This window comes from Pseudophryne corroboree, chromosome 10 (genome assembly GCF_028390025.1).
Source record: "Pseudophryne corroboree isolate aPseCor3 chromosome 10, aPseCor3.hap2, whole genome shotgun sequence".
Lineage (NCBI taxonomy): Eukaryota > Metazoa > Chordata > Amphibia > Anura > Myobatrachidae > Pseudophryne > Pseudophryne corroboree.
This window is the reverse complement of record NC_086453.1, coordinates 10,877,324-10,886,740: the sequence shown is the minus strand read 5'-3', so window position 1 is coordinate 10,886,740 and position 9,417 is coordinate 10,877,324.

Genomic DNA, 9,417 nt, shown 5'->3' with positions numbered 1-9,417 from the left:
GGGACTTTATGGTGTCCTTGGACATCAAGGATGCGTACCTCCACGTTCCAATTTACCCCTCACACCAGGGGTACCTCAGGTTCGTTGTACAAAACTGTCACTATCAGTTTCAGACGCTGCCGTTCGGATTGTCCACGGCACCTCGGGTCTTTACAAAGGTAATGGCCGAGATGATGATGATTCTTCTTCGAAGAAAAGGCGTATTAATTATCCCATACTTGGACGATCTCCTAATAAGGGCAAGGTCCAGAGAACAGCTAGAGAGGGGATTAGCACTGTCTCAAGAAGTGCTAAAACAGCACGGCTGGATTCTGAATATTCCAAAATCCCAGTTAATGCCGACAACTCGTCTGCTGTTCCTAGGGATGATTCTGGACACGGTTCAGAAAAAGGTTTTTCTCCCGGAGGAAAAAGCCAAGGAGTTGTCCGAGCTTGTCAGGAACCTCCTAAAACCAGGAAAGGTGTCTGTACATCAATGCACAAGAGTCCTGGGAAAAATGGTGGCTTCTTACGAAGCAATTCCATTCGGCAGATTCCATGCACGAATTTTCCAGAGGGATCTGTTAGACAAATGGTCAGGGTCGCATCTTCAGATGCACCAGCGGATAACCCTGTCTCCAAGGACAAGGGTATCTCTTCTGTGGTGGTTGCAGAGTGCTCATCTATTGGAGGGCCGCAGATTCGGCATACAGGATTGGATCCTGGTGACCACGGACGCCAGCCTGAGAGGCTGGGGAGCAGTCACACAAGGAAGAAACTTCCAGGGAGTGTGGACGAGCCTGGAAACGTCTCTTCACATAAACATTCTGGAACTAAGAGCAATCTACAATGCTCTAAGCCAGGCAGAACCTCTGCTTCAAGGAAAACCGGTGTTGATCCAGTCGGACAACATCACGGCAGTCACCCATGTGAACAGACAGGGCGGCACAAGAAGCAGGAGTGCAATGGCAGAAGCTGCAAGGATTCTTCGCTGGGCAGAGAATCATGTGATAGCACTGTCAGCAGTGTTCATCCCGGGAGTGGACAACTGGGAGGCAGACTTCCTCAGCAGACACGACCTTCACCCGGGAGAGTGGGGACTTCATCCGGAAGTCTTCCACATGCTGGTAACCCGTTGGGAAAGACCAATGGTGGACATGATGGCGTCTCGCCTCAACAAAAAACTGGACAGGTATTGCGCCAGGTCAAGAGATCCGCAGGCAATAGCTGTGGACGCGCTGGTAACGCCTTGGGTGTACCAGTCGGTGTATGTGTTTCCTCCTCCTGCCTCTCATACCAAAAGTATTGAGAATTATACGGCAAAGAGGCGTAAGAACGATACTAGTGGTTCCGGATTGGCCAAGAAGGACTTGGTACCCGGAACTTCAAGAGATGATCACGGAAGATCCGTGGCCTCTACCTCTAAGGAGGGACTTGCTTCAGCAGGGTCCCTGTCTGTTTCAAGACTTACCGCGGCTGCGTTTGACGGCATGGCGGTTGAACGCCGGATCCTAAAGGAAAAAGGCATGCCGGAAGAAGTCATTCCTACTTTGATTAAAGCAAGGAAGGAAGTAACCGTGCAACACTATCACCGCATTTGGCGAAGATATGTTGCGTGGTGCGAGGATCGGAGTGCTCCGACGGAGGAATTTCAACTGGGTCGATTCCTACATTTCCTGCAATCAGGATTGTCTATGGGTCTCAAATTGGGATCTATTAAGGTTCAAATTTCGGCCCTGTCTATTTTCTTTCAAAAAGAATTGGCTTCAGTTCCTGAAGTCCAGACTTTTGTTAAGGGAGTGCTGCATATACAGCCTCCTGTGGTGCCTCCAGTGGCACCGTGGGATCTCAATGTGGTTTTGGAATTTCTAAAATCTCATTGGTTTGAACCACTAAAAAAGGTGGATTTAAAATATCTCACATGGAAAGTGACCATGTTACTAGCCCTGGCTTCGGCCAGGAGAGTGTCAGAACTGGCAGCTTTATCTTACAAAAGCCCGTATCTGATTTTCCATTCGGACAGGGCAGAACTGCGGACTCGTCCGCATTTTCTCCCTAAGGTGGTGTCAGCTTTTCATCTGAACCAGCCTATTGTAGTGCCTGCGGCTACAAGTGACTTGGAGGACTCCAAGTTACTGGACGTTGTCAGAGCATTAAAAATATATATTGCAAGGACAGCTGGAGTCAGAAAATCTGACTCGTTGTTTATATTGTATGCACCCAACAAGATGGGTGCTCCTGCGTCTAAGCAGACGATTGCTCGTTGGATCTGTAGCACAATCCAACTTGCACATTCTGTGGCAGGCCTGCCACAGCCTAAATCTGTAAAGGCCCACTCCACAAGGAAGGTGGGCTCATCTTGGGCGGCTGCCCGAGGGGTCTCGGCATTACAACTTTGCCGAGCAGCTACGTGGTCAGGGGAGAACACGTTTGTAAAATTTTACAAATTTGATACTCTGGCTAAGGAGGACCTGGAGTTCTCTCATTCGGTGCTGCAGAGTCATCCGCACTCTCCCGCCCGTTTGGGAGCTTTGGTATAATCCCCATGGTCCTTTCAGGAACCCCAGGATCCACTAGGACGATAGAGAAAATAAGAATTTACTTACCGATAATTCTATTTCTCGGAGTCCGTAGTGGATGCTGGGCGCCCATCCCAAGTGCGGATTATCTGCAATAATTGTACATAGTTATTGTTAACTAATTCGGGTTATTGTTAGGAAGCCATCTTTCAGAGGCTCCTCTGTTATCATACTGTTAACTGGTTTTGATCACAAGTTGTACGGTGTGATTGGTGTGGCTGGTATGAGTCTTACCCGGGATTCAAAATTCCTCCCTTATTGTGTACGCTCGTCCGGGCACAGTACCTAACTGGCTTGGAGGAGGGTCATAGGGGGAGGAGCCAGTGCACACCACCTGATCGGAAAGCTTTACTTTTGTGCCCTGTCTCCTGCGGAGCCGCTATTCCCCATGGTCCTTTCAGGAACCCCAGCATCCACTACGGACTCCGAGAAATAGAATTATCGGTAAGTAAATTCTTATTTTCCTCTACTATGCAAGGAGCTTGGTGACTGGCTTATACTGAGGGATCAGGTTATACTGTCCTGCGGACAAGCAGGACCCAAATGATTCTAGGGGAAAAAGTACTGAAATTTTTTTGCGCCCGTAATGCTTAATAGACCATAGATGCCGCAGAGTGTTCATGGTCTCCAATGCTGGTATCTTGTCAGTTTGTACACAATATCTATTATATTATAGAGCTCTGTAATTTCTCTAATGTCCTAGTGGATACTGGGATGACGTTAGTACCATGGGGTATAGATCGGGTCCGTTGGAGCCTGGCACTTAAATCAACAGTGTGTGCTGTCTCCTCCCCTCCTAGCAGACTCTGTTTAGAAAAATGTGCTGAAGGAGCCGGGTGCATTTCTCTGGAACTCCAGAGTTTTCTCCAGAAATTTATGCTACTTTATTATTTTCAGGCAGCGCTGTTTGGCAACCAGTCTGCCTGCCTCCTATAGAGTTAATGGTTTGTATCCCCGCTGACAGGACATTAAGCTCCTGAGGCGCTGTTTCACATAACCCCAGGGTGTGCGCACACACTGACAGCATGCCGCCACCCCTAACATGCTGAAGGTGCGGTGAGTACAAACACCGGGGTCCCGGTTAGCGGGTCCATGGTGACAATGGCGGCATAAGGGTACGGTGGTCTCCCGGCTGTGGGCTGCGGTGCCTGCTGCGTACACCTACACTGGCGCTAATAAAAACGTTTTTTTCAGCTCCTTCTTTTACACAAAACCAGCTATAAAGCCAGTATAATCTGTGAGGGACCGTGTGCCATTGAGGGGGCGGGGCTTCCCAGAGAGCGGGACCAGAGGCTGAAAGGCGCCATTTTCTGCTGCTGCTGACTGCCAGGCTGCATGCAAGAGCTGCTCCTCCACAGACCCCGCTGAATCACCAATTGTACTGGTACCAGGGGGCTTTATAGAGAGGGGGGAGCATATAGGCAGTGCTGACACCGCTGCTGTGCAAACAAAATATATAGAGATATATAGATAGATATACCCAGCGGAGTGCTGCTCCCAATCCTCTGTGTCACTCCTTACAGGCTGTTTCACTAACTGTTGTCACTGCACTGTGTGTATTCACCAAACTGTGTTTTTTTCTGCAATAAGAATGTCTGGGAAAAAGATTGCGTGTCCTTTACACCTTCTCCAGGGGGTCCCTCCGGTGTACCCAGTGTTCTCTGCCTTCACAAGGTAGCAGTATGCAGAAACCTGAGTGGTTAAAATCCTTCAAAACCACGATTACTAATATAAATACAGAGCTGGCTACCGCCAGACAGGAAAGGCAGACTCTTAAACAATCTGTAGATAATTTTTTAGTTAAAGCTGCTGACCACAGACAGGCTCCTCAGCCCCCTCTGGTGGTCTCTCATAAATGCACACTCCCACAGGTGCTCCAGTCTGATACCCCTTTTCCACTAGCTCTTAGAAACACGGGTAAATGCGCGGGGGCGCGCATTTACCCGTGTTTTTCCCTAGTGGAAAAGGGTTCCCCGGCAAATTCCCGGATCAAGTGATCCGGGAATCCTACCCGGGTAGCTAGCCGGGTTGAACACGTGTTCAACCCGGCTAGCTGTCTAGTGTGAACGGGTGCCGTGTCGAGGCGACACGGCTCCCGTTCACAGTGTATAGGGAGGGCGGTGCTGGGAGACCATGTGATCTCCCAGCACCGCCCCTGCCGCGTCAGTAGTAGCGTCACCAACCCGGCAATATGCCGGGTTGGTGAGCGCTGTTCAAAAGGGGCTGTAGCACGGACCCGTGCTTTTAGTGGAAAAGGGGTATGACTGATACTGACATGCAAGAGCTGGATGTGGAAGATAACAATTCTCTGTCCCCGGGGGTTGAGGCCCTGATTTATGCTATTAGGAAAGTCCTCAACATACCAGATAAGGAGACAGAACCAGAGGAGGAATTGTTTGTTAATGTGAAACCAAAATCCTCTGCCACCTTCCCTATATCAAAGGAATTTAACTCCCTTTCAAAAGAGGCGTGGGTCAATCCAGACAAGAAATTCTAAACACCTAAACGGTTACTAAATTATTTTCCTTTTCCTCCTGAAGATAGGAAAGTAAGGGAAAATCTTACCATCCGTGGAACCTTCAGTGTCCAGGCTGTCACGTAAAATTATACTGCCTGTACCTGGGGCTATCTCTCTAAAGGACCCAGCTGACCGCAAAAATGAGACTACACTCAAATCAATTTATACTGCGGTGGGCGTACCTCAAAGGCCCACTATAGCTTGCGGCTGGATTTCCAGGGCCATGGTAAAATGGTCTGATAATATAATAAGGGGCTTTGACTCCCTACCTCAGGAAGAGATCTTTACACTACTGCATCATATTCAGGATACTGCAGATTTTATGAGCAAGGCCGCAAAAGAATTATGTCTCATCAATGGCCGTACCACAGCGATGGCGGTCTCGGCTCGTAGCGCTCTGTGGCTACGACAATGGTCAGCGGATGCTGATTCCAAAATAGGTGTGGAGAATCTTTCTTTCTCAGGGGATGCCTTGTTTGGGGAAGAACTGAACAAGTGGATTTCTCAGGCAATGGCGGGTAAGTCTACCTATCTGCTATCTGCTGTACCTCCTTCTAGACGTCCTTACCCAGGGCCTTCTCTGCAGTATTTTCGTGTGGCCAGAGACAGGTGCCTCGAGTGCTGCTAGAGGAACTTGCGGTAAGTCTCGTAAACCAGCGGCTGCTGGATCTCTGGACCAGGCCTCCAGATCCTCATCCACTAAGCCCTCCGCGTGACGGTTGGCCCCAGCAGCAGGGTGACTTTCAGGTAGGTGCTCGCCTTCAACACTTCGCCCATGTGTGGGTGCAGTCCTGTCGGGATCATTGGGTGAGGGACCTCATATCCCAAGGGTACCAGTTGGAATTTCAAGCACTACCTCCTTTCAGATTTTTCAAGTCAAGCTTACCATCCTCACCCATAGCAAGGGTTACCTTGCATGATGCCATTCAAGAATTACTGCTAACTGGGGTAGTTGTCCCGGTGCCTTCTCTGTTGCACAACAGGGTTTTTTACTCCAGTCTATTTGTTGTACTGAAACCGGACGGTTCGGTATGGCCCATCTTGAATCTAAAATTCCTGAACCCGTATCTACGTGTGTTCAAATTCAAGATGGATTCCCTGAGGGCGGTGGTCTCCGGCCTGGAGGAGGGGGAATTTCTAGTAACCCTGGATGTCAAGGATGCTTGCCTACATATCCCCATGTGGCTGCCTCCATCAGACTTCTCTCCGGTTCGCCATACTGGACCACCACTTCCAGTTTCAGGCCTTACCCTTTGGTCTCTCCACAGCTCCAAGGTTATTCACAAAAGTCATGGCGGAGATGATGCTGCAATTGCGCAGGATGGGAGTCAACATAGTCCCCTACTTGGACAATCTCAAAGCCGGTGTCCAGGGAACGTCTGCTACACAGTATCGACTTGACTACTCGCCTTCTTACAGACCATGAGTGGATCCTACATTTCCAGAAGTCTCACCTGGAACTGTCACAAAGAATTCAGTTCCTGGGAATGGTACTGGACACGGTGTCTCAGAAGGTATTCCTTCCAATGGACAAGGCCTTGACTATACAGGCTATGGTCCGCTTGGTGCTCCGACCCCGCAAGATCTCAATTCATCTTTGCATTTGCTTGCTGGGCAAGATGGTAGTCTCCTACAAGGCGATCCAGTATGGAAGGTTTCATGCCCGTCCGTTCCAGCTGGATCTGCTGGACAAGTGATTAGGGTCTCAACTGCACATGTACCAGAGTATAACTCTGTCGCTGGAAGCACCGGATCTTCTTGTTATGGTAGCTACAAGTCTTTCACCTGGTGGAGGATCGGCGTTTCAGTACCCAGTCGTGGACTCTACTGACAACGGATGCCAGCCTCCGAGGTTGGGGTGCTGTGACCCAGGGGGCCCAGTTCCAGGGGAAGTGGTCGAGTCAGGAATCTGCACTCCTGATAAATGTTCTGGAACTCAGGGCAATTTACAATGCACTTTTGCAAGCCTCCTATCTTCTCTGGAATCAGGCCATCCAAGTGCAGTCAGACAACGCAACGGCAGTGGCGTACATAGACAGGGAAGAACAAGAAGCAGAGCCGCAAGGCGACAGGTATCAAGAATACTCCTCTGGGCGTAGGCCAACGCAAGGGCCATCTCAGCCATATTCATTTCATCCGTGGTCAATTGGGCAGCGGATTTCCTCAGCAGGCACGAGCTCCAGCCGGTGGAATGGGGCCTTCACCCTCAGGTGTTTCAACAGCTGGTTCACCGGTGGGGCTGTCCGCAGATAGACCTGATGGCTTCTCGTCTCAACAAGAAGCTCCGTCGTTACTGTTCCAGATCGAGTGATCCGCAGGCTGTAGCAGTGGACGCTCTGACGGCGCAGTGGACTTACCAGTTTGTATACCTGTTTCCTACAATCCCTCTCATTCCCAGAGTTCTAAAAAGACTCAAAGGAAAGTGTTCGGCCAATTCTCATTGGCCATGTCTCTGGAGGAACCCTGGCCACTGCCGCTTCTCAAAGACCTTTAACAAGGACCGTTCATCTATCCAGACTTACTGCGGCTATGTTTGACAGCTTGGAAGTTGAGAGGGAGATTCTAGCTAGAAAAGGTCTCCCATCCAAGGTTATTTCCACTATGGTCCAGGCCCACAAGCTGGTCACGTCAAAACATTACCACCGTATCTGAAAGAAATATGTTTTGTGGTGTGAGTGTAGAAAATTTTCTCTTGTGGAGTTTCGATTTGGCCGTTTTCTGCTCTTCCTGCAAGCAGGCGTGGATATGGGCCTGAGGTTGAGCTCCATCAAGGTTCAGATTTCGTCTCTCTCGATCTTCTTCCAGAAACAACTAGCGGTACTGCCGTAGGGTGTTCTTCGCATTCAGCCACTCTTTGTTCCTCCCACGGCTTCCGGTACTGGCTGCCACTGCGGTTGGGCCAAAGTCCTTGGATGTTGTGAGAGCTTTGAAAATGTGCATCAAGAGGACAGCTCGTCACAGGAAATCTGACTTTTTGTCCTTTTATGACGCTGCCAAGATTGGATGTCCTGCTTCTAAGCAGTCCATTGCTGGTTGGCTCAGGTTGACCATTCAACAAGCTTTATTCTTCGTCAGCCTTGCCGCTGCCGAGTTCTATTCAGGCCCACTCCACTAGGTCAGTGGGTTCTTCCTGGGCAGCTACCCGGGGTGTCTCGGCCTTACAGTTGTGCCGTGCAGCTACTTGGTCTGGTTTGAACATGTTCGTTAAGTTCTATAGGTTCGATACCTTAGCCAGGGATGACCTTCAGTTTGGTCAGGCGGTTTTGCAGGGGTCTCAACACTCTCCCACCCGTTCTGGGAGCTTTGGGACTTCCTCACGGTAATCTACAATTCCCCAGTATCCACTAGGCCGTTAGAGAAAATAGGAATTTAATACCTACCGGTAATTCCTTTTCTCGTAGTCCGTAGGGGATACTGAGCACCCGCTTCAGTGTTTTGTGTACCTGCTTACCTGGTTGTAAGTGTTCTTGGTTGGGTCGGCTGTTGTTGTCCCTGTTCCTATTTGGTTAGCGTTGCTATCCTTTGTTATAGTTAGCGTGGCTATCCTCTGTTCGGGTTAGTGCTGCTATCATAGTAACATAGGTTGAAAAAAGACAATTGTCCATCGAGTTCAACCTATTTGTGGTCTCCTATGCACGATTATTTTGTATAAAATTTTGACTGAAGTTGATGACTGACTGCCGTTACGTTTTACCCCTCTTTTTTATAATAACCATAGTGCGTGACTATGCCCCGTAAACCCTGGATATCCTTATCCATTAGGAATCTATCTAACCCATTCTTAAAGGTGTTGACTGAGTTGGCCATTACAACTCCCTCAGGCAGGGAATTCCAAACGCGCATCGTCCTTACCGTAAAAAATAAGAATTTACTTACCGATAATTCTATTTCTCGGAGTCCGTAGTGGATGCTGGGGTTCCTGAAAGGACCATGGGGAATAGCGGCTCCGCAGGAGACAGGGCACAAAAGTAAAGCTTTTACAGGTCAGGTGGTGTGTACTGGCTCCTCCCCCTATGACCCTCCTCCAGACTCCAGTTAGGTACTGTGCCCGGACGAGCGTACACAATAAGGGAGGATTTTGAATCCCGGGTAAGACTCATACCAGCCACACCAATCACACCGTACAACTTGTGATCTAAACCCAGTTAACAGTATGATAACAGAGGAGCCTCTGAAAGATGGCTTCCTAAACAATAACCCGAATTAGTTAACAATAACTATGTACAAGTATTGCAGATAATCCGCACTTGGGATGGGCGCCCAGCATCCACTACGGACTCCGAGAAATAGAATTATCGGTAAGTAAATTCTTATTTTCTCTATCGTCCTAAGTGGATGCTG